General features: G+C 36.8%; 1 protein-coding gene and 1 pseudogene across 1 annotated transcript in view; both read right to left on the bottom strand.

Annotated features, from left to right (window-relative positions):
• Nucleotides 1–25,420, bottom strand: part of LOC124973108 (mothers against decapentaplegic homolog 1-like) — a 155,934-nt pseudogene that overhangs the window by 33,963 nt on the left and 96,551 nt on the right.
• The window catches only part of LOC124973105 (mothers against decapentaplegic homolog 1-like), a 44,308-nt gene that overhangs the window by 3,430 nt on the left and 15,458 nt on the right, over nucleotides 1–25,420 (bottom strand).

Raw genomic sequence — 25,420 nt, forward strand, 5'->3', positions numbered from 1 at the left:
AGCCACAGGTGAGTCTGCCCACTGGGTAAAGCTTGGCCCGGGTGGCAGGCCCAGATAGAGGTGGCTTATCAGAGCCGGGCAGGGCAGTTAGAGTCTTCCCAAGGTAGCCATCCACACTCCGGCAGTGGGCTCCTCCCACACGGCCAGTTGCAGGGTGCAGGCCCACAGTGAGAGCCTTTCCGCACAGAGCCAGCTCCAAACCATGGAACCAGTAGGGGGCTAGGGGCACTTTTCTTTGGATGCACTGCCTTATCAGATTCCTCCAAGACATCAGGCTACTGAAGGCTGGGAGGTGATACACTGGAAATCTACCGGGACACTATAAGCCAATAGCGGAAAACTGCAATATCTCAGGGTCCCACTGACAGCTGACCAATATGAGAAAACAAGGGAAGAAAATGTCCCAAACAAACCTAGATACTACATCAATAAAACCCAATGACAGCACAGCAGAAGAAATGTCAGAAAGGGAGTTCAGAATGTACGTAATTAAAACGATCAGGGAAGCTAATGAGGAGATGAAAGAACACAGAAAGCATAACCAATAGGATAGAACACCTGGAAGACAGAACCTCAGACATTGAAGACAAATTATTTAATCTTTAAAACAAAGTTGGCCAAACAGAAAAGATGGTAAGAAATCATGAACAGAATCTACAAGAATTATGGGATATCATGAAAAGGCCAAATTTAAGAATTATTGGGATTGAGGAAGGCTTAGAGAAACAAACCAAAGGAATGAACAATCTATTCAATGAAATAATATCAGAAAATTTCCCAAATCTGAAGAATGAAATGGAAAACCAAATACAAGAGGCTTATAGAACTCCAAATATACAAAATTACAACAGACCCACACCAAGGCACATTATTATGAAAATACCTAACATACAAAATAAAGACAGAATTTTAAAGGCCATGCGAGAGAAAAGAATCAAATTACATTCAGAGGGAAACCAATAAGAATATCAGCAGATTTTTCAATCCAGACCCTAAAAGCTAGAAGGGCCTGGAACAACATATACCAAGCCCTGAAAGAAAATGGATGCCAACCAAGAATCTTATACCCAGCAAAACTTACCTTCAAATTTGACGATGAAATAAGATCCTTCCATGATAAACAAAAGCTAAAGGAATTTACAAAAAGAAAGCCAGCATTACAGAACATTCTCAGCAAAATATTCCATGAGGAAGAGATGAAAAACAATGATGCAAATCAGCAACAGGAGGCGCTAGCCTAAAGGAATAGCCAAATAAAGGAGAAACCAATCATGTCAAAAACAATATGAGTCAATTGACTGGGAATACAAATCATATCACAATAATAACCCTGAATGTTAAGTGGCCTGAATTCATCAATCAAAAGACACAGACTGGCAGATTGGATTAAAAAGAAAAATCCAACAATATGCTGCCTGCAAGAGACTCATCTCATAGAAAGAGACACCCATAGACTAAAGGTGAAAGGATGGGGAAAAACATAGCATGCACACAGACACAGCAAAAAAGCTGGAGTATCCATCCTCATTTCAGATAATGTGGACTTCAACCAAAACTAGTCAGAAGGGATAAAGAAGGACATTACATGCTGCTTAAGGGAAGCATAAATCAGCAAGACATAACAATCATAAATATCTATGCCCGGAACATTGGCTCATCCACATACGTCAAACAAATCCTTCTCAATTCCAGAAATCAAATAGACCACAACACAATAATACTAGGCGAATTTAACACACCTCTCTCACTACTGGATAGATCGTCCAAACAAAAATTGAATAAAGAAACTATAGATCTCAACAACACAATCAACAATTTAGACTTAAGGGACATATAGAGAATATATCATCCAACAAAGAACGAATACACTTTCTTCTCAGCAGCACATGGATCCTTCTCTAAAATAGACAATATTTTATGCCACAAAGCTACTGTTAGCAAATACAAGAAGATAGAGATACTACCTTGTACTCTATCAGATCATAATGGATTGAAATTAGAAATAAATGACATAATAAAAAACAGAAACTTCTCCAATACCTGGAGATTAAATAATACACTATTATATGATGAATGGATAACAGAAGACATCAGGAGGGAAATAAAAAAATTCTTAGAAGTAAACGAGAACAAAGACACATCATATCAAAATCTCTGGGACACTATGAAAGCAGTACTTAGAGGAAGATTTATTTCATGGGGCGCATTCAAAAAAAGAAGTAGAAATCAACAAATAAACGACTTAACACTACAGCTCAAAGCGCTAGAAAAAGAAGAGCAGACCAATACCAAAAGTAGTAGAAGACAGGAAATAGTTAAAATCAGAGCCGAAATCAACGAAATCGAAACAAAAGAAACAATTGGAAAAATTAACAAAATAAATAGTTGGTTCTTTGAAAAAATAAATAAAATTGATAAACCCTTAGCCACACTAACAAAGAGAAAGAGGGAGAAAACTCAAATTACTAAAATTCGGAATGAACAAGGAAACATCACAACAGACACGAGTGAAATACAAAACATAATTAGAAGCTATTTTGAAAATCTATACTCCAACAAAACAGAAAACCTCGAAGACATCAACAAATTTCTAGAGACATATGAATTACCTAAACTGAATGAGGAGGACATACACAACTTAAATAAACCAATTTCAAGCAATGAAATAGAAGAGGTCATCAAAAGCCTACCAACAAAGAAAAGTCCAGGACCAGATGGGTTCTCAGCCGAGTTCTACAAAACCTTTAAAGAAGCGCTCATTCCAATACTCCTCAAACTATTCCATGAAATAGAAGAGGAGGGAACCCTCCCAAACTCGTTCTATGAAGCCAATATCACCCTGATACCTAAACCAGACAGAGACACATCGAGGAAAGAAAATTTCAGGCCAATATCCTTAATGAACATCGACGCAAAAATTCTCAACAAAATTTTAGCAAATCGCATACAAATATATATTAAAAAGATAGTGCACCACGATCAAGTGGGTTTTATCCCAGGGATGCAAGGTTGGTTCAACATCGGAAATCAATAAATGTCATTCACCATATCAACAGACTTAAAGTTAAGAATCACATGATTATTTCAATAGATGCAGAAAAAGCATTCGATAAAATACAGCATCCCTTCATGCTCAAAACACTAGAAAAAATTGGGGTAGTGGGAACATTCCTTAACATTATAAAGGCCATCTACGCTAAGCCCATGGCTAATATCATTCTAAATGGTGAAAAACTGAAATCGTTCCCCCTAAAAACTGGAACAAGGCAGGGATGCCCTCTTTCACCACTTCTATTCAACATCATCCTTGAGACTCTAGCCAGAGCAATCAGACAAACCAAAGAAATTAAAGGGATACGAATAGGAAAAGAAGAACTCAAACTATCCCTGTTTGCTGATGACATGATTATATATTTAGAGGAACCTGGAAATTTCACCAGAAAACTTTTAGAACTCATAAGTGAATTCAGTAAAGTAGCAGGTTACAAGATCAATGCTCATAAATCCAATGCATTTTTATACATAAGTGATGAATCTTCAGAAAGAGAAATTAGGAAAACTACCCCATTCACAATAGCATCGAAAAAAATAAAATACTTGGGAATCAATCTCACAAAAGAGGTGAAAGACCTCTACAATGAGAACTACAGAACACTAAAGAAAGAAATTCAAGAAAACCTTAGAAGATGGAAAGATCTCCCATGTTCCTGGATAGGCAGAATTAATATTGTCAAAATGGCTATACTACCTAAAGTGCTATACAGATTCAATGCAATTCCAATTAAAATCCCAATGATGTACCTTGCAGAAATAGAGCAAGCAATTATGAAATTCATCTGGAAGAATAAAAAACCTAGAATAGCTAAAGCAATCCTCAGTAGCAAGAGCGAAGCAGGGGGTATTGCAATACCAGATCTTCAACTCTACTACAAAGCAATAGTAACAAAAACGGCATGGTATTGGTACCAAAATAGACAGGTAGATCAATGGTACAGAATAGAGGACATGGACACAAACCCAAATAAATACAATTTTCTCATACTAGACAAAGGTGCCAACAATATGCAATGGAGAAAAGATAGCCTCTTCAACAAATGGTGCTGGGAAAACTGGAAAACCATATGCAATAGAATGAAATTAAACCCCTATCTCTCACCCTACACAAAACTCAACTCAAAATGGATCAAGGACCTCGGAATCAGACCAGAGACCCTGCATCTTATAGAAGAAAAAGTAGGTCCAAATCTTCAACTTGTTGGCTTAGGATCAGACTTCCTTAACAGGACTCCCATAGCACAAGAAATAAAAGCAAGAATCAACAACTGGGATAGATTCAAACTAAAAAGCTTTCTCTCAGCAAAGGAAACTATCAGAAATGTGAAGAGAGAGCCTACAGAGTGGGAGAATATCTTTGCCAACCATACCTCAGATAGAGCGCTAATTTCCAGAATCTTTAAAGATCTCAAAAAACTCTACATGAAGAATACAAATAATCCAATCAACAAATGGGCTAAGGAAATGAACAGACACTTCACAGAAGATGTACAAGCAATCAACAGATATATGAAAAATGTTCATCATCCCTAGTAATAAGGGAAATGCAAATCAAAACTACCCTAAGATTTCATCTCACCCCAATTAGAATGGCGATTATCAAGAATACAAGCAACAATAGGTGTTGGCGAGGATGTGGTGAAAAAGGAACACTCATACATTGCTGGTGGGGTTGCAAATTAGTGCAGCCACTCTGGAAAGCAGTGTGGAGATTCCTCAGAAAGTATGGAATGGAAACACCATTTGACCCAGCTATCCCACTCCTTGGCCTATACCCAAAGGACTTAAAAAACAGCATGCTACAGAGATAAAGCCACATCAATGTTCATTGCTGCTCAATTCACCATAGCCAGATTGTGGAACCAACCTAGATGCCCTTCAGTTGATGAATGGATAAAGAAACTGTGGCATATATATACAATGGAATATTACTCCGCAATGAAGAATGATAAAATTATGGCATTTGTAGGCAAATGGATGAAATTGGGGAATATCATGCTAAGTGAGATAAGCCAATCTCAAAAAACTAAAGGACTGAATGATCTCGCTGATAAGCGGATGAGGACATATAATGGGGGGTGGGAGGGGTTAGCATTAGGTTTAGGGTTAGGTTTAGGGTTAGGGATAAGGAGAGCGGTAAGAATGAAGGAAAGAAGGACTGTATAGAGGGAAAAGAGGGGTGGGAGGGGTGGGGGGGAAGGAAAAAAAATAAACATCATTGCCCTATGTAAATGTATGATTACACAAATGGTATGCCTTGACTCTATGTACAAATAGAGAAACAACATGTACCCCATTTGTATACAATAAAAAAATCAATAATGCCATCGAATTTAAATCTCACTACAAAAAATGACAACGATGGGCAGTGATGGACATGTTAATTAGAGCTTGATTTTCCACAATGTACACATGTGGAAACATCAAATTGTATAAAAAGATTTATAATTATTATTTATTGATTTAAAAATTTGCATTTTTAACACATTCTGAGATGATGCTACTGCCATCAGTAAGGAGACTACAATTTGAAAATTACTACTCTAAACTTTCTAGATACTCAAGATTTCTGTTGGGTTTTTCTGAAGAGCTACTGGGAACTCTCCAGAAAACAAGTATGGGAGACTAATAATCTAAGTACCTTATGCTTAAATTGCTATACTCCTGTTCAAAATAGTTTTCAAGTAATTGCATTGTAGAGTAGTGCATTTGCAGCTTAGAATGCCACACCCCCTTTTTCCTATTTTACAAAAACAATATGCAGAGGTGCTCCAGGAGAGGAAGGGATGGATCTAGCCTGGCTTCTAACCACCAGGTACAGGGGCTCTTTTTCAGCAGTCTCTGGGAAAAAAAGCCATCTGTTCCAAGTTTCATGCCAGGAACTAATACGACAAAGTAAAATCTTGATATGTTCAAATTAAATAGATCTAAGCCTCAGTCTCAAAAACTTTTCTAGATTTGTTTTATGCATGGATCCCAAAACTTTTAGGTAAACAGAAGCTGAAATGACTTTTGCAGAGTCACAAAATGCTTATTTTAGTAAGTTTCCCAACTCCTCCTTATCAAACTTTTTTTATACCATGTAAATTACTAAGAGTAACAAAATCATCTCAGTATCAGTTTTACTTTTAATCTTCATCAGCACTGAAATGACCAAAGAAGGGCAGTGGATGGTAAGACAATATATATGAACAGTAAATTCATCTCTAAAATGATGGGCAAATGACATAAACACAAGTCAGAACCAGCATTTTCATTTTACAGTAAACATCTATTGAACAATGCAAGTCACTGAAAATGGAGATGTTCTCATGGCCTCCACCCTCATTAGGCTTTAATCACTATCTTATGGAGAAGCTCACGGGTGATCCCAGAAGTGCAGAACACTAGGAAACCCAGGCTGCTGTGACACAGGCATGATCTATCTGAGCTGCAGAGAAGGTATTAAGAGACTGCTCAAGAAATTGACATCCATTAAGGTCAGATGCCAAGGACAGTGAGCTGAACAGACAGGGAGGAGGGAGGTGTGAAGGCAGAGGAAAAGAGCACCAGGTGTCCCCACAGAACACACAGTACACAGACATGAAAGGCAGGAAAGGAATCTGGGAGGGAAGGCAGGACACACTGTGCAGAGCTCCAGCAAGACTGGGGAGCAGGAGGGTGACTGGATCCTACCTGTATCCTACAGCATTGGAACCCAAGGGTGACCAGCAGGAGGAAGGCAACCTCCTCCTGTAGTGCTCACTGAAAGGTGGAGGCTGAAACCAGGTAGTGGGTAGGGCACACACCCAGTGCTTTCCAGTAGTGGATCCTGGCTTCAGAAGACTTTTCATGTCAAAACAGCTCTCCTTTTCACATGTCTGACACACAGGTCACTTAATCTATGAGAGTCTCAGTTTCTTTGCTTGTTCATGTCTAAAATCTTCCCTCTGTAGCCTGGAAAGTCACCATAGGAATCAAAACACCTCTGCCCTAAATATCTGCACATCTACTTAGACCTGCTTTTCATTCTCTCAAACTCTTAGCTCCATTTTAACTCCAAACTAAAGAGGACCATTTGATTCTACGTTAATCTTTGTGATGTTTTTTAAAAAAAATTCAGCATATCTGGCATAACAAGCAGTAAAGAACATCCACATTTGAACTAATAGAGAGTATTTGGCAAGGTTGGAAAAAAGCAACTTCCTTCTTAGCATAGAACAACTGCAACAATGCAACTTCCAAAGATATGATAAAAATGGCCACCTAGAAATACATCTATGAGAAGATGTGAAGAAAACATAAAGAATATTAAATAATAATATGCTCCAGAGCATAATTATGTCAATCCTTCCCAGATGGTATCAATGAAATTTCAATAAATACTCAGAGGTTTCTTCATAGAATTAGACAAGATAATCCTAAAATGGATCATCTAGAATCACAAAAATATAATATTGAATGAATGTAATAAGTTGTTGCAAAAGAAAATGCTAATATTATATAGCATTCTAAAGCATACAACATAATAGTATATGTTGTCATGGATTTATACATATATTGTAACAGTACAAAATATGCACAAGAATGATAAATATCAAATACAGAGTAGTGGTCAGAGAACAAAGACAAGGGTTTCAGTTGTGTGTAGTCTGTCATCAAACAGGGTGGTGAATACAAAGGAGTTTATAAATTATTCCCTAGTCTTTAAATACTCTTTATATACCTTTTATAAAAACAATATTTTGAAATACTTTTTACTTGAAAACCATTTTATTACATAATTTTGCTCACTAGTTTCTAAACACCAATCCAATGACTATGCCAGCAATACCTGAAGTACTTGGTAAAACAGATTACCAGCCATTCCATGGTCAGGAATTCTAGAAGGGGAACCCTGTGATTCTACTACACATTCACCTTTAGGAAACCTTCCTGACCATTAGCTATTAACAGCCATTCCATAAACAAAACTGGCCCCAATCTGACAATGAGATAATTAAATGCTTCAATATCAAATCTCTTTCAATTGACCCAATTGTCCAGAACAAGGATTCTAACTTGAGGGCAAAATTATAATTTAAAAAGATAGTCAGAACTTCTTTGGGACTCTGGCCCACCCACATCACACACTACTGTGTGGTGACTCTGCACCCATCTATTAATGCATTCAGAAGCTGGTACAGCCATCTTGGATTATCCCCAAAGCATAAGCTGCCATCTTTAGATGGGGAAGCTCCCATCCTGAGACACCTGCTGGAAACTACAAGCTTACTGTCAGGTGAGTTACTGATAATTGCAGGGTCACTATAATCCTATAGGGGGGAAAACTGCAATACCTAAGACCCAAACTGCTAGAAGGGAAGGTACATGAACAACATGGAGAAAGTGCCCCAAATAAACCAAGATGCTATATTAATAGTATCCAATGATAGCATGGTAGAAGAAATGTCAGAAAAAGAAGTTCAGAATGCACATAATTAAAATGATCTGCAAAGCAAAGGATGGTAAGAGAGCAAATGCAGGCTCCAATAAACAGTTAAAAAAGCAAATGTAGGAAGCAAAAGATCATTTCAACAAAAAGACAGATATTCTGAAAGAAAAACTTGAAATGAAGGAAACAATAAAACAGATTAAAAACTCAATAGAAAGCATCACCAACAGACTAGATCACTTGGAAGAAAGAACCTCAGACAATGAAGAAAAAATATTTAATCTTGAAAATAAAGTTGACCAAAAAGAGACAATGGAAACAAATCATGAATGGAACCTGCAAGAAGTATGGAATATCATGAAAATTCCAAATTTAATAATTTTTGGAATAGAGGAAGGCACAAAATAAAAACCAAGGAATTAACAACCTATTCAATGAAATAATATCAGAATATTTAACAACCCTGAAGAATGAAAGGAAAAATCACATACAAGAGGCTTACAGAACACCAAATGTACAAAATTACAACAGATCCACATGAAGGTACATTTTAATGAAAATGCCTAAAATTCAAAATAAAGGCAGAATTTTAAAGGCTGAGAACATTCTCACCAAAATATTCCTTGAGGAGGAAATGAAGAACAACAATGTCAGTCAGCAAAGGGAGGAACTACCCTAAAGGAAAAGCTAATCAAAGGAGAATCCGAGTTGAGTTCAAAACCAAAAATAAGCCAAAATGATGAGGAATAAAAATCATATCTCAGTAATAACCCTAAATATTAATGGCCTAAACTCAATAATCAAAAGACATAGACTGGAAGATTGGATTAAAAAAAAAACTTGATAATATGCCACCTTCAAGAGACTCACCTCAGAGGAAAAGATATCTGCAGACAAAAGGTGAAAAAGGATGGGGAAAAACATACCATGCACATGGAAACAGTAAAAAAGTGAAGATGTCTATCCTTGTATCAGATAAGGTAGACATCTAGCCAAAGTTAGTCAGAAGGATAAAGGACATTTCTTACTGCTTAAGGAAACCATGAATCTGCAAGACATAACATTCGTAAATATTTATGCCCCAAGCAATGGAGTATCAATGTATGTCAAACAAATTCTTCTTGGAGGATCCAAGATGGCGGACTAGAGTGAGGCTGTGTTCCTTGTTGCTCCATAACTCTGGTTTCAAGCAGAGGATATCTGTTTCTCGGTGAGGCAGTTTTTGCTGTTTATCAATCCTCTGGTGTTTACCCCATTTGTCTGCTGTAAAAACCTCCAGTCTGCCAGCATATTGACACCTTCTTTGAGTGCAGATTGCTCACTGTCAGGCATCTATCAACCACCACTTGCCTGCCTCTCGCCTGTCCATCGCCTGCCTTACACCTATCCATCACCCAACGCACGAGGTTCACCTCCCGATCCCCCGACAACAGTCAGCAAACTGACCGCTGACCACCAGTGGGGCACCAGCTGCCTGCTGTTGCCTGGAATTTCACTGTTACAGTACCTGCAGGTTTGATTACACATGGCTGCTGCCATTTTGAGACAACAGTCAGGCCCCATAGGACCCCTGGCTGGACTGACTGAGCCCCATCTCCAGGATACCTCAGCCTAACTGATGACTCCCTGCCTCTGGGGCCCTGACATCAACTGACTGCTCCCTGCCACCAGGACCCCCAGACCAACTGACTGCACCCTATCACTGGAACCCCAGACCAACTGATTGCACCCGGCTTCCAGGATCCCACAACCACACCAACACACCGGACTTCCAGCAACCCTGCCGGACCAACCGCATCCCATCTCCAGGACCTCCAGCTGACCATGTCCACCCCTGAGCTGCAGATTTCCATTTGCCAACACATTTCAAAGCAAAAGTGGCCATCTTGGATAATGCTGGAAGCTGTAGCTCTGATCTTTGGGTGGGGCAAATCCCATCCTGAGATGCTTGCTGGAGGCTTGAAGCTCATTGTCAGGTACCTCTCATGCATCAGGCTACTGAACACTGGGAGGTTTCATTAGTATATGACTGTTATACAGTAGATTTTCTTTTTTCTCCTTTTTAAAAAAAATTAAGTTTTTATTTCTTTCCTTTTCTTGCTCTCTTTTCCTTTTGTTTACCTGTTCCCTCAGAGTCTCTTTCTCTTTTGCATGCTAACATCCAATTTCTTTTGATTACACTCTCACCCTTTCTATTTTCTACAACTTTTGTATATTCTTTTCTTATCCCATTAACAGCCACATTCTACATCACTCTGCATCCTGTTTGTCCTCCATTAGAAATGGCAGACCTTATTGCAAACCTATTTGTTTTATCAAAGATAATATTTGAACTCATTTTGTTTATTATGACAATTTTGTTATTGTCCCCAAAGGGGCTATTTGGTCTAGGATTGCATAGTGTCTGATTTGGGCACTGCTAATATTGATCTCCCCTTAAAGAAAGGGTTTTGGAAACCTATAGGGCCACTATAAGCCTATAGGGGGAAATCTGCAATACCCCAGATCTGCACTGCTAGAGGGGAAGATACATGAACAACATGAAAAAAGAAGGGAAGAAAATGATCCAAACAAATCTATATTCTATATTAATAGAATCCAATGACAGTATGTTAGAAGAAATGTCAGAAAAGGACTTCAGATTACACATAATTAAGATGATTCATGAAGCAAAGGATGAGAAAAGAGAGCAAATGCAGGCAATGAATGATAATACCAGTAAGCTGAAAGAGCACCTGCAGGAAGCAAAAGATCATTTCAACAAAGAGAGATTCTCAAAAAAAATCCAAATAGAAGTCCTTGAAATGAAGGAGAAAATAAACCAAATAAAAAACTCAATGGACAGCATCACCAAAAGACTAGACCACTTGGAAGACAAAACCTCAGACAATGAAGACAAAATATTTAATCTTGAAAATAAAGTTGTCCAAACACAGAAGATGGTAAGAAATCATGAACAGAATCTCCAGGAACTATGGGACATCATGAAAAAACCAAACTTAAGAATTACTGGGATTGAGGAAGGCACAGAGATACAAACCAAAGGAATGAACAACCTATTCAATGAAATAATATCAGAAAATTTCCCAAACTTGAAGAATGAAATGGAAAATCAAATACAAGTGGCTTACAGAACACCAAATGCACAGAATTACAACAAATCAACACCAAGTCACATTATAATGAAAATGCCTAACATTCAAAATAAAGATAGGATCTTGAAGGCCCTGATGAAAAGCATCAGATTACATACAGGGAGAGACCAATATACATAGCAGCCGAATTCTCAACCCAGACTCTAAAAGCTAGAAAGGCCTGGAACAACATATTTCAAGCTCTGAAAGAACATGGTTGCCAACCAAGAATCCTATACCCAGCAAAACTAACCTTCAGATATGAAGATGAAATAAAATCCTTCCATGATAAACAAAAGTTAAAAGAATTTACAAATAGAAAGCCTGCAATACAGAATGTTCTCAACAAAATATTCCATGAGGAGGAAATGAAAAACAACAATGGAGGTCAGCAAAGGGAGGAACTACCTTAGAGAAAAACCACTCAAAGGAGAAACCAAACCAACTTAAAAACCAAAAATAAGCCCAAATGACTGGGAATACAAATCATATCTCAATAATAACCCTGAACGTTAATGGACTAAACTCATCAATCAAAAGACATAGACTGGCAGAATCGATTGAAAAGAAAGACCCAACAATATGCTGCCTGCAAGAGACTCATCTCATAGAAAAAGGCATCCACAGACTAAAGGTGAAAGGATGGGAAAAAACCTACCACGCACATGGACTCAGTAAAAAAGTGGGGGTTTCCATCCTTATATCATATAAAGTGGACTTCAAGCCAAAGTTAGTCAGAAGGGATAAAGAAGGACATTTCATACTGCTTAAGGCAACCATAAATCAGGAAGACATAATGATAGTAAATATTTATGTCCCAAAACATGGTGCATCCCTGTACATCAAACAAATCCTTCTCAATTTCAGGAATCACATAGACCACAACACAATAATTCTGGGTGACTTTAATGCACCGCTGTCACCACTAGATAGATCTTCCAAACAAAATCCAACCAAAGAAACCATAGGACTAAATAACACAATCAATAACCTAGACTTAATAGACATATATAGAATATTCCATCCATCAATGAGCAGATTCACTTTCTTCTCAGCAGCACATGGAACCTTCTCGAAAATAGATCATATTTTATGCCACAAAGCAGCCCTTAGGAAATGCAAAAAATAGAGGTACTCCCTGGTGTTCTATCAGATCATAATGGACTGAGAGTAGAAATCAATGACAAAATAAAAAAGAGAAATTACTCCAACACCTTGAGACTAAATAATATGCTACTGAATGAAACGGATAACAAAAAACATCAGGAAGGAGATTAAAAATTTCTTAGAGGTCAATGAGAACGACAATACAACATATCAAAATCTCTGGGACACAATGAAAGTGGTACTAAGAGGAAAATTCATTGCATGGAGTGCATTCCAGAAAAGAATGAAAAGTCAACAACTAAATGACCTAACATTACAGCTCAAAGCCCTAGAAAAAGAAGAACAGAAGAACAGCAAAAGTAGTACAAGACAGGAAATAATTAAAATCAGAGCTGAAATCAATGCAATTGAAATAAAAGAAACTATTCAAATATTGACAAAACAAAAAGTTGGTTCTTTGAGAATGTAAACAAAATAGACATACCCTTAGCTACAGTAACAAAGAGAAGGAGAGAGGATTCAAATTACTAAAAGGAAAGATGCAAAAGGAAATATCACACCAGACACCACTGAGATACAGAGCATAATGAGAAGCTACTTTGAAAATCTGTATTCCAACAAAATAGAAACTACCGAAGACATTGACAAATTTCTAGAGACATATGCTCCTCCCAAACTGAACCAGAAGGACATACACAATTTAAACAGATCAATATCAAGCAATGAAATAGAAGAAGTCATTAAAAATCTACCATCCAAGAAAAGTCCAGGACCAGACGGATTCTCAGCCGAGTTGTAGAAGACCTTCAAAGAAGAAATCATCCAATACTTCTCAAAGTATTCCAGGAAATAGGAAAGGACGGTACCCAACCTAAATCATTCTATGAATCTAATAACACCCTCATACCTAAACAAGGTAAAGACACAACAAGGAAAGAAAATTTTAGTCCAATATCCTTAATGAATACAGATGCAAAGATCCTTAACAAAATATTGGCAAACCGTATCCAAAAACATATTGAGAAAATTGTGCACCACGATCAAGTGGGGTTCATCCCTGGAATGCAAGGATGGTTCAACATTTGTAAATCAATAAATATAATTCATCATGTCAATAGACTTAAGGATAAGAATAATATGGTTATTTCAATTGATGCAGAAAAAGCATTCGACAAAATACAATACCCCTTCAGGCTCAAAAAACTAGAAAAGTAGGGATAGTAGGAACATACCTGAACATTGTAAAGTCTACTTATACTAAGCCCATGGTCACCATTATTCTTAATGGAGAAAAACTGAAACCATTCCCTTTAAAAATGGGAACAAGACAGGGATGTCTTCTTTCACCACTTCTATTCAACATTGTGCTCAAAACTCTAGCCAGAGCAATTATGCAGACTAAAGAAATTAAAGGGATACGAATATGAAAAGAGGAACTTAAGTTGTCACTATGTGTGGATGACATGATTCTATATTTAAAGGATCCAAAAACCTCCTCCAGAAAACTTCTAGACCTCATCAATGAATTCAGCAAAATAGCAGGCTATAAAATCACCACACATAAATCTAAAGCATTTTTATACACAGTGATGAAACAGCTGAAAGGAAAATGAGGAAAACAACATCATTTGCAATAGCCTCAAAAAGAAATAAAATACTTGGGAATCAATCTCACCAAAGAGGTAAAAGATCTCTACAATGAAAACTACAAAACATTGAAGAAAGAAATTAAGGAAGACCTTAGAAGATGGAAAGATCTCCCACATTCTTGGATAGGCAAAATTAATATTGTTAAAATGGCCATACTATCTAAAGTGCTATACAGATTCAATGCAATTCCAATTAAAATCCCAATGATGTACCTTACAGAAATAGAGCAAGCAATCATGAAATTCATCTGGAAGAATAAGAAACCCAGAATAGCTAAAGCAATCCTTAGCAGGAAGAATGAAACGGGGTATAGTAATACCAGAAATTCAACAATACTACAAAGCCACAGTAACAAAAACAGCATGGTATTGGCACCAAAATAGACAGGTAGATCAATGGTACAGAATAGAGGACACGAACACAAACCCAAATAAATACAACTTTCTCATGCTAGACAAAGGTGCCAAAAATATGCAATGGAGAAAAGATAGCCTCTTCAACAAATGCTGCTGGGAAAACTGGAAATCCATATGCAACAGAATGAAACTCAACCCCTATCTCTCACCCTCCACAAAAATCAACTCACAATGGATCAAGGACCTTGAAATCAGACCAGAGACCCTGCATCTTATAGAAGAAAAAGTAGGCCCAAATCTTCACCTTGTTGGCTTAGGATCAGACTTCCTTAATAGTACTCCCATAGCAAAAGAAATAAAAGTAAGAATCAATAACTGGGATAGATTCAAACTAAATAACTTTCTGTCAGCATAGGAAACTATCAGCAATGTGAAGAGAGAGCCTACAGAGTGGGAGAATATCTTTGCCACTCATACTTCAGATAGAGCACTAATTTCCAGAATATAGAAAGAACTCAAAAAACTCTTCAAGAAGAATACAAATAACCCGAATATCCAAGATGGCAGACTAGAGCGTGACTACATCTCCTGTGGCTCAAGAACCCAGGATTCAAGAAGGGGAGGCATTGAGAGAGTCAAACTAAAATAGAGCCACGGTGTGAGCCTCCTCCACCAGGTGAAGCTCAGCCTTGGCAGCAGGCAAGGATAGGAGTGGCTTATTAGAGCAGGGCAGGGCAGCTAGTGTCTCCCTCACGTAGCCCTGCTCCCTCATGTGGTGGGCTCCACCCACACGGCCAACTTCTTAGATCAGGCCCCCCAGTGAGAGCCTTGCTGCACAGACCAGCTCCAAGTACCAGAGCCAATGGCGAGCTCTGGCCTGCAGGCAGTTTCAGGGACCAGGACAGGGCAGTCAGGGACTTACCCAAGCAGCCCTGCTCCCTCCAGTGACAGGTACCTTTCACGGCCAGCTTCTGGGAGCAGAACACCCAGTGAGAGCCTTTCTGCACAGAACCAGCTCCAAGTCCTGGAACCAGTAGCGGGCTAGGGGCAGCTTTCTTCAGAAGAACTGCATTATCAAGTTCCTCCAAGACTTCAGGCTACTAAAGGCTGGGAGGTGATACACTGGAAATCTACTGGGACACTATAAGCCAAAAGAGGAAATCTGCAATATCTCAGAGTCCCACTGATATCTGACCAATATGAGAAAGCAAGGGAAGAAAATGTCCCAAACAAACCTAGATAGTATATCAATAAAACCCAACGACAGCACAGAATAAGAAATGTCAGAGAGGGAGTTCAGAATGTACATAATTAAAACAATTAGGGAAGCAAACGAGGAGATGAAAGAGCAAATGCAGGCATTAAATGATCGCATCAATCAACAGTTAAAAGACCAAATATGGGAAGCTAGAGATCATTTCAATAAAGAGTTAGAAATACTAAAAAAAAAAAAAAAAACACAAATCCTTGAAATGAAGGAAACAATAAACCAAGTTAAAAACTCCAAAGAAAGTATAAACAATAGGATAGAACACCTGGAAGACAGAACCTCAGACATTGAAGACAAAATATTTAATCTTGAAAACATAGTTGGCCAAACAGAGAAGATGGTAAGAAATCATGAACAGAATCTACAAGAATTATGGAATATCATGAAAAGGCCAAATTTAAGAATTATTGGGATTGAGGAAGGCTTAGAGAAACAAACCAAAGGAATGAACAATCTATTCAATGAAATAATATCAGAAAATTTCCCAAATCTGAAGAATGAAATGGAAAACCAAGTACAAGAGGTTTATAGGACTCCAAATATACAAAATTACAACAGACCCACACCAAGGCACATTATTATGAAAATACCTAACATACAATATAAAGACAGAATTTTAAAGGCCGCGAGAGAAAAGAATCAAATTACATTCAGGGGGAAACCAATAAGAACATCAGCAGATTTTTCAATCCAGACCCTAAAAGCTAGAAGAGCCTGGAACAACACTTACCAAGCCCTGAAAGAAAACGGATGCCAACCAAGAATTTTATACCCAACAAAACTTACTTTCAGATTTGACGACGAAATAAGATCCTTCCATGATAAACAAAAGCTAAAGAAATTTACAAAAAGAAAGCCGGCATTGCAGAACATTCTCAGCAAAATATTCCATGAGGAAGAGATGAAAAACAACAATGCAAATCAGCAACAGGAGGAACTAGTCTAAAGGAATAGTCAAATAAAGGAGAAATCAAATAATGTCAAAAAACAAAAATGAGTCAAATGACTGGGAATACAAATCATATCACAATAATAACCCTGAATGTTAATGGCCTGAACTCATCAATCAAAAGACATAGAGAGGCACATTGGAATAAAAAGAAAAATCCAACAATATGCTGCCTGCAAGAGACTCATCTCATAGAAAGAGATACCCATAGAGTAAAGGTGAAAGGATGGGAAAAACATACCACGCACATGGACACAGCAAAAAAACTGGAGTATCCATCCTCATTTCAGATAATGTGGACTTCAAGCCAAAACTAGTCAGAAGGGATGAAGAAGGATATTACATACTGCTTAAGGGAATCATAAATCAGCAAGACATAACAATCAAAAATATCTGTGCTCCGAACATTGGCTCATCCATATACATCAATCAAATCCTTCTCAATTCCAGAAATCAAATAGACCACAACACAATAATACTAGGTGATTTTAACACACCTCTCTCACCACTGGATAGACCTTCCAAACAAAAATTGAATAAAGAAACCACAGATCTCAATAACACAATCAACAATTTAGACTTAATGGACATATAGAGAATATACCATCCAACAAAGAACAAATACACTTTCTTCTTAGCAGCATATGGATCCTTCTCTAAAATAGACAATATTTTATGCCACAAAGCTACTGTTAGCAAATACAAGAAGATAGAGATACTACCTTGTACTCTAACAGATCATAATGGATTGAAATGAGAAAAAAATGACAGAATAAAAAAAAGAATCTTCTCCAATACCTGGAGATTAAATAATACACTGTTATATGATGAATGGATAACAGAAGACATCAGGAGGGAAATAAAAAAATTCTTAGAAGTAAACAAGAACAAAGGTACATCATATCAAAATCTCTGGGACACTATGAAAACAGTACTTAGTTAAAGATTTATTGCATGGGGCACATTCAACAAAAGAAGTAGAAATCAACAAATAAACAACTTAAGACCACAGCTCAAAGCCCTAGAAAAAGAAGAGCAGACCAACACCAAAAGAAGTAGAAGACAGGAAATAGTTAAAATCAGAGCTGAAATCAATGAAATAAAAAAAAAAAGGAACAATAGGAAAAATTAACAAAATAAATAGCTGGTTCTTTGAAAAAATAAACAAAATTGATAAACCCTTTGCCGAACTAACAAAGAGAAAGAGGGAGAAAACTCAAATTTCCAAAATTTGGAATGAACAAGGAAATATTACAACAGACACGAGTGAAATGCAAAACATAATTAGAAGCTATTTTGAAAATCTATACTCCAACAAAACAGAAAACCTCAAAGACATCAACAAGTTTCTAGAGACATATGAATTACCTAAACTGAATGAGGAGGACATACACAACTTAAATAAATCAATTTCAAGGAATGAACTACAAGAGCCTACAAACGAAGAAAAGTCTGGGACCAGATGGGTTTTCATCCGAGGTCTACAAACCTTTTAAAAAAGAGCTCATTCCAATACTCCTCAAAGTATTCCATGAAATAGAAGAGGAGGGAACCCTCCCAAACTCATTCTATAAAGCCAATATCACCCTGATACGTAAACCAGACAGACTCATCAATGAAAGAAAATTTCAGACCAATATCCTTAATGAACATCGACGCAAAAATTCTCAACAAAATTTTAGCTAATCGCATAAAAAATATATTAAAAAGGTAGTGCACCACAATCAAGTGGGTTTTATCCCAGGGATGCAAGGTTGGTTCAACATCCGGAAATCAATAAATGTCATTCACCATATCAACAGACTTAAAGTTAAGAATCACATGATTATTTCAATAGATGCAGAAAAGCATTCGATAAAATACAGCATCTCTTCATGCTCAAAACACTAGAAAAAAATTGGGGTAGTGGGAACATTCCTTAACATTGTAAAGGCCATCTATGCTAAGCCCATGGCCAATTTCATTCTAAATGGTGAAAAACTGAAAGCATTCCCCCTAAAAATTGGAACAAGTCAGGGATGCCCTCTTTCACCACTTCTATTGAACATCATCCTTGAAATTCTAGCCAATGCAATTATCAAACCAAAGAAATTAAAGGGAAACAAATTGGGAAAGAAGAACTCAAAATAGCTCTGTTCGCTGATGACATGATTATATATTTAGAGGAACCCAGAAATTCCACCAGAAAACTTTTAGAACTCATAAGTTAATTCAGTAAAGTAGCAGGTTACAAGACCAATGCTCATAAATCCAATGCATTTTCATACAAAAGTGATGAATCTTCAGAAAGAGAAATTAGGAAAACTACAATAGCATCAAAAAAATAAAATACTTGAAAATCAATCTCACAAAGAGGTGAAAGATCTATACAATGAGAACTACACAACACTAAAGAAAGAAATTAAGGAAAACCTTAGAAGATGGAAAGATCTCCCATGTTCTTGGATAGGCAGAATTAATATTGTCAAAATGGCCATACTATCTACAGTTCTATACAGATTCAATGCAATTCCAATTAAAATCCCAATGATGTACCTTACAGAAATAGAGCAAGCAATTATGAAATTCATCTGGAAGAATAAAAACCCAGAATAGCTAAAGCAATCCTTAGCAGGAAGAATGAAACAGGGGGTATCACAATACCAGATCTTCAACTATACTACAAAGCAATAGTAACAAAAACAGCATGGTACTGGTACCAAATTAGACAGGTAGATCAATGGTACAGAATAGAGGACATGGACACAAACATAAATAAATACAATTATCTCATACTAGACAAAGGGGCCAAAAATATGCAATGGAGGAAAGATAGCCTCTTCAACAAATGGTGCTGGGAAAACCGGAAAACCATATGCAACAGAATGAAATTAAACCCCTATCTCTCACCTGACAGAAAACTCAACTCAAATGGATCAAGGACTTCGGAATCAGACCAGAGACCCTCATCTTATAGAATAAAAAGTAGGTCCAAATCTTCAATTTGTTGGCTTAGGATTAGACTTTCTTAACAAAACTCCCATAGCACAAGAAATAAAAGCAAGAATCAATAACTGGGATAGATTTAAACTAAAAAGCTTTCTCTCAGCAAAGGAAACTATCAGTAATGTGAAGAGAGAGCCTACAGAGTGGGAGAATATCTTTGCCACTCATACTTCAGATAGAGCACTAATTTCCAGAATATATAAAGAACTCAAAAAACTCTACACCAAGAATGCAAATAATCCCAACAAATGGGCTAAGGAAATGAACAGACACTTCACAGAAGAAGATGTACAAGCAATCAACAGATATATGAAAAAATGTTCAACATCTCTAATAATAAGGGAAATGCAAATGAAATCTACCCTAAGATTCAATCTGACCTCAATTAGAATGGCAATTATCAAGAATACAAGCAACAATAGGTGTTGGCGAGGATGTGGGAAAAAAGGTGCACTCATACATTGCTGGTGGGGCTGCAAATTAGTGCAGACACTCTGGAAAGCAGTATGGAGATTCCTCAGAAAGCCTGGAATGGTACCACCCTTTAACCCAGCTATCCCACTCCTTGGTCTATACCCAAAGGACTTAAAATCAGCATACTACAGGGATACAGCCACATCAATGTCCATTGCTGCTCAATTCACCATTGCCAGATTGTGGAATCAACCTAGATGTCCTTCAACTGATCAATGGATAAAGAAACTGTGGCATATATATACAATGGACTATTACTCTGCCATGAAGAATGATAAAATTATGGCATTTGCAGGCAAATGGATGAACTTGGAGAATATCATGCTAAGTGAGATAAGCCAATCTCAAAAAAACTAAAGCACAAATGATCTCACTGATAAGCGAATGAAGACATATAATGGGGTGTGGGAGGGGTTAGCATTAGGGTTAGGGTTAGGTTTAGGTTTAGGGTTAAGGAGGGTGGTAAGAATGGAGGAAGGAAGGACTGTATAGAGGGAAAAGAGGGGTAGCGGGAAGGGAAGAAAAAAATAATATAATGAATCAAACAACATTACCCTATGTAAATTTATGATTACACAAATGGTATGCCTTGACTCCATGTACAAACAGAGAAACAACATGTTTCCCATTTGTTTACAATAAAAAAGAAAACAATCAACAACAACAAAAAAACATATACAAATAACCCAATCAACTCATGGGCTAAGGATATAAACAGACACTTCACAGAAGAAGATCTACAAGCAATCAACAAACATACAAAAAAATGTTCACCATCTTTAGTAATAAGAGAAATGGAAATCAAAACTACACCAAGATTCCATCTCACCCCAATTAGAATGGTGATTATCAAGAATACAAGCAACAATAGGTGTTGGAGAGGGTGTGGGGAAAAAGGTACACTCATACATTGCTGGTGGGCCTGCAAATCAGTGCAGCCACTCTGGAAAGCAGTGTGGAGATTCCTTAGAAAACTTGGAATGGATCCACCATTTGACCCAGCTATCCCACTCCTCGGCCTATACCCAAAGGACTTAAAATCAGCATACTACAGGGATACAGCCACATCAATGTTCATAACTGCTCAATTCACAATAGCCAGACTGTGGAACCAACCTAGATGTCCTTCAATTGATGAATGGAGAAAGAAACTGTGATATATATATATATATATATATATATATATATATATATATATATTCACACACAATGGAATATTACTCAGCTATAAAAAATAATAAAATTATGGCATTTGCAGGCAAATGAATGAAATTGGAGAATATCATGTTAAGTGAGACAAGCCAATCTCAAAAATCCAAAAGACGAATGATCTCACTGATAAGCGGATGATGACACATAATGGGAGGTGGGAGGGGGGCAAGAATGGAGGAAGGAGGGACTGTATAGAGGGAAAAGAGTGGTGGGAGGGGTGGGGGGAAGGAAAATAATAACAGAATGAATCAAACATCATTACTCTATGTAAATGTATGAATATGCAAATGTTATGGTGTTACTCCATGTACAAACACAAACTGCATGTATCCCATTTATTTACAATAAAAATATATTAAAAAACAAAAAACAAAATGAAAAAAAAACAAATTCTCCTCAATTCCAGGAACCAAAAAGATCACAGCACAATGATACTAGGTGACTTTAACGTATCTGTGCCACCACTGGATATATCTTCCAAACAAAGACTGGACAAAGAAACCATAAAACTCAATAACATAATCAATAATTTAGACTTAGCAGACATAGAGAATATTCCATCCATCAATGAGCAAAAACACTTTCTTCTCAGCAGCACGTGGATCCTTCTCTAAAACAGACCATATATTATGCTACATAGCTGCCCTTAGTAAATGCAATATAACAGAAATACTACCTTGTATTCTATCAAATCATCATGGAAATAAATTAGAAATCAATGATATAATGAAATAACTGGAGACTAAGTAATATGTACTGAATAGAAGACATCAGGGAGGAGATAAAAAAATTCTTAGAGGTAAACAAGAACAACAATACAACATATCAAAAACTCTGGGACACTATGAAACCAGTACTAAGCATAAAATTCACTGCATGGAGAACATTCAATAAAAGAATAAAAGTCAACAAATAAATGACCTAACATTACATCTCAAAGTCCTAGAAAAAGAAAACAATAACACCAAAAGTAATATAAGACAGGAAATAATTAAAATCAGAGGTGAAATCAATGAAACTGAAACAAAGAAACAATTAAAAAAATTGACAAAACCAAAAGTAGGTTCTTTGAAAAAGTAAGCAAAATTGATATAAATCCTTAGCCAAACTAATGAGGAAAGAAAACTCAAATTCCTAAAATTCAAGATGAAAAAGGAGATATCATGACAGACACCACTGAAATGCATCACAGAATTAGAAGCTATTTTGAAAATCTTGTACTCCAACAAAATAGAAAATCTCAAAGACATCAACAAATTTCTAGAGACATATGATCCTCCCAAACTCAGTCAGGAGGACATACACAATTTAAATGGATCAATTTCAAGCAATGCAATAGAAGCAGCCACCAAAAGCCTATGAACCAAGAAAAGCCTAGGGCCAGAGGCAATCTCAGCTGAGTTTTACAAGAACCTCAAAGAAGAAATAATATCTATATTCCTCAAAGTATTCCATGGAATAGAAAAGGAGGGAACCCTTACAAATTCATTCTATGAAGCTAGTATCACCCTCATACCAAAACTGGACAAAGATCCATCAAGGAAAGAAAACTTCAAAACAATATCCCTGATGAACATAGATGCAAAAACCCTTAACAAAATTCTGGCAAATTTCATATGAAAACATACTAAGAAGATAATGCACTATGACCAAGTAGGGTTAATCCAGGGATGCAAGGTTGGATCAACAACCAGAAATCAATAAATGTAATTCATTACATCAGCAGGCTTAAATTTAAGAATCATATGATTATTTCAATAGGTGCAGAAAAAGTGTTTAGCAAAATACAGCACCCCTTCATGAACAAAATACTAGAAAAAATTAGGATAGTAGGAATATAGCTCAACATTGTGAAGGCTATCTATGCTAAGCCCATGGTCAACATCATTCTAAATGGAGAAAAACTGAAAGCATTCCCTCTAAAAACTGGAACATGGCAGGGATGTCCTGTTTCACCATTTCTATCCAACATTTTCCTTGAAAAACTATCCAGAGCAATGAGACAGACCAAAGAAATTAAAAGGATATGAATAGGAAAAGAAGAACTCAAGCTATCACTCTTTGCTGATAACATGATTCTATATTTAGAGGATCCAAAACACCCCAACAGGAAACTTCTAGAACTAATGAGTTCAGCAAAGTAGCAGGATATAAAATCAACACGCATAAATCTAATGCATTTTTATTCAAAAGTGATGAACTTCTGAAAAAGAAATTAGGAAAACTACTCCATTCACAATACTCTTAAATAAAATGAAATAATTCAGAATCAATCTAACAAAAGAGGTGAGAGAACTCTATAATAAAAATTGCAGAATGCTAAAGAAAGAAATTAAAGAAAACATTAAAAGATGGAAAGATCTCCCATGTTATTGGATAGGCAGAATTAATGTTGTCAAAATGGCCACACTACCAAAGGTGCTATGCAGATTCATTGCAATTCCAATTAAAATCCCAGTGATGTACCTCATAGAAATAGAGAAAGCAATCATGAAATTCATCTAGAAAAACAAGAGACCTGGAATAACCAAAGCAATCCTCAGCAAGAAGAGTGATGCTGGAGGTATCACAATACCTGAGCTTAAACTGTACTATAGACCAATAGTAACAAATACAGCATGGTATTGGCACCAAAACAGATAGGCAGATCAGTGAATAGAAGATACAGAGACAAACCACATAAATACAATTATCTCATACTAGATAAAGGTGCCAAAAACTTACAATGAATAAAATATAAACACTTCAACAAATGGTGCAGAAATCCCTATGCAGTAAAATGAAAATTAAAACCCTATCTCTCACCCTGCACAAGATTCAAATCAAAATGGATCAAGGACCTGGGTATTAGACTAGAGACACTTCACCAAATAGAATAAAAAGTAGGCCCAAATCTTCTTCATGTTTGCTTAGGAACAGACTTCATTAACAAGATCCCCATAGCACAAGAAATGAAAACAAGAATCAATAAATGGGATGCATTCAAATGAAAAAGCTATTTCTGAGCAAAGGAAACAATTAATAATGTGAATAGAGGAATATTTTTCCACGTACACTTCAGACAGGGTGCTAAACTCCAAAATTTATAAAGAATGTAGAAAGTGTTATACCAAAAATACAAATAACCCAATAAGTAAATGGACTAAAGACCTGGGCAGACACTAAAGACCTGGGCAGACACTTGACAGAAGAAGATGTATATACAAGTGAGCAACAAATACATGAAAAAGTGTCAAACATCTCTAGTAATTAGATAAGTGCAAATCAAAAACACCCTAATAGTTCATCTCAATCCAATTAGAATGGCTATTACCAAGAACACAAGTAATAATAGGTGTTGGTGGGAATGTGAGGAAAAAGGCATACTCATCCATGGTGATGGAGTTGCAAATGGTTGCAGCTACTCTGGAAAGCAGTATGGTGATTCCTCAGAAAACCTGGAATGGACCCACCATTTGACCCAGTTATCCTGTACTTAAAATCAGCATACTACTGTAATGCAGCCACATCAATGTTTATAGCAGCTCAATTCACAATAGCTAGATTATGGAACCAATCTACATGTCTTTCAGGGGATGAATGGATAAAAAATCTGTGGTATCAAAGAATTAAAATCAGCATACTACAGAGATACAGCCAAATCAATGTTCATAGTTGCTCAATTCACAATAGCCAGATTGTGGAACCAACCTAGATGCCCTTCAATTGATGAATGGATAAAGAAACTGTGATATATATATATATATATATATATATATATATATATATATATACACACACACACACACACACACACACACACACACACACACCACA

The sequence above is a fragment of the Sciurus carolinensis genome, assembly GCF_902686445.1.
Source record: "Sciurus carolinensis chromosome 14 unlocalized genomic scaffold, mSciCar1.2 SUPER_6_x, whole genome shotgun sequence".
In the NCBI taxonomy this organism is placed as follows: Eukaryota; Metazoa; Chordata; class Mammalia; order Rodentia; family Sciuridae; genus Sciurus; species Sciurus carolinensis.